This window comes from Nyctereutes procyonoides, unplaced genomic scaffold (genome assembly GCF_905146905.1).
Source record: "Nyctereutes procyonoides isolate TBG_1078 unplaced genomic scaffold, NYPRO_anot_genome, whole genome shotgun sequence".
Taxonomy (NCBI): Eukaryota; Metazoa; Chordata; class Mammalia; order Carnivora; family Canidae; genus Nyctereutes; species Nyctereutes procyonoides.
Genome location: NW_026575030.1, coordinates 20021442 through 20023585, shown reverse-complemented (window position 1 = coordinate 20023585; position 2144 = coordinate 20021442).

Below are 2144 nucleotides of genomic sequence, written 5' to 3'. Positions count from 1 at the left end.
CCACCTGTGATTGCTTACATTTAAAACAACTTTTACATGGATTGGTCAGAAAGGAAAACTGGGGTAGCTAAATGTGATGGAATTTACGTATAAATTGCATTTCTTTAATGGAATCCACATTTCCCATGTTTAGAATGGAAGGTGAACAAGGAATAGTAATTCACTGGGATCCTGTTCCCCTGCCACCTCCACCCCAAGTAGTTTGATAATCTTGTTTGCCAAGAGTTACTGGAGGCAGGCATGGCTGAACAAATTGCTCCCGTGATCCAAAAGCTTAAGAGAGAATTAGTTGATCATGTTGCTAAAAGTTGCTTAAATTATCAACCTTTTTTAATAGGTTCAAATTTTACAAAGGGTTTTAATTTCCTGAAAAAGAAAAGGAGGTGTAAAATTTCTCTTTTTGTTTAGGGAGAGTTTTACTAGTCTATTGTCCTCTTAATTTCCTTTTTGGATTCTCCCCCTGAATGATTTGCCTTAACAAAATTATATATATATATATATATATATATATATATATATATATATATATATATATATTTCATGAGAGAGAGAAGCAGAGACACAGGCAGAAGGAGAAGCAGGCTCCATGCAGAGAGCCCAATGCAGGACTGGATTCCCGGACCCAGGATCACGCCCTGAGCCAAAGGCAAACACTCAGACGCTTAGCCACCCAGGCATCCCAAAGATTTGCTTTTTATTTAATGTAGTTATTAAAATATTTTTGAGAGCATGTTCTATCCTCTTCAGGTTATGATTCGTTAAAAGAAATAGCTCATCAGAATTGAAGATCGTCATTAATTAGCTTGTGTATATAGGATTTCATGATGAGTGACTTAGGAAGTAAGACTCATTTAGGGAGTTCTTTTTAGGTTGCCCCGTTGACAGTCCTTTAATTTGTTTCTCTTTAGATGAGAAAACATACAAGAAAGTTTAGGGAAATCAAGTCTTGTCTGCTTTATGATATTTAGCAAATTGTATTGCATTTCTGTTGGCTTTTTTCCTCTATAAACAAATAAGGGGTAAAATTGAGTAATGGGGATGGGTTTTGAGGTCTCAAAGGAGATATCCCTTGATAAAGGCTCCTTGAAGTAATATATTAAAATACTAATATCCAAAGTCAGACTAATTAGAGGCATATTATAATGGAAACAGGCCAGAAATCTTTGTTTATTTTAGTGTAGCTAACCTGTTCACATTTTCCAAACAGTGTTTAAAAGGTCTTTCATCTGTGCCTCTTTGTCGGTCCCTTTTACCTTTGAGGGAAAGGCTGCTTTAAAAGTTGGAATGAGAGTGGTCAGTGATTTCTCTCCTCCCACAACAGGCCAGTGATACAGTTAATGACCAACCTGCCTGAGCAGTAAAGGGCGTGGACAGATGGCTGCTTGCTGAAAGTCATATTAGTAGCAGAGACTGATAACACGGATATTTGGGGAGCAGCCAGAGGCATCCACCCTTTTGATTTAAATCAAAAAATTGAAAAAAAAATTAAAAAATTGGGATACCTGGGTGGCTCAGTGGTTGAGTGTCTGCCTTCAACTCAGGGCATGATCCCAGAGTCCTGGGATCGAGTTCCACGTCGGGCTCCCCGCATGGAGCCTGCTTCTCCCTCTGCCTGTGTCTCTGTCTCTCTGTCTCTCATGAATAAATAAAATATTTTTAAAAAATCTAAAATAAAAGTTCACAATCTAGTGGGAAAGCGTGTAGAGATAGACTACCATGAAGGAGTGGAATAATTGTTTTCATGGAGTTAGTATGAGGACAGTGTGGCATGGGGGAGAGGGAATATTTGACTTAACCTGGTGTGATACTTAGACTGAGCCTTAGAAGACGAATGCAAGTTAGTGGGGCTAGATCCAGTGTTGCAGGCCTGTGGAATAGCATGTACATGATACAGAGGCGTCCGTGGATCCAGAAGGTATGAAAGTAGTGCATACTAGAGGAGTGGTGCGGGAGGATATGGAACGGGGCGCTTGGGGCCGGATCATAACTGCCATCCTAAGGAGCTTGGGTTTCATCCTGTTTATCATGGGGAAGCTGTTTAAAGGTTTTTAAGGGGGCGCACGGCATGACCTGTGTTCTTGGATGATTACTCCAGCCGCAAAAGGCAGTGATAGGAAAGTGGGAGATAAGTCAGGAGGCCTAGG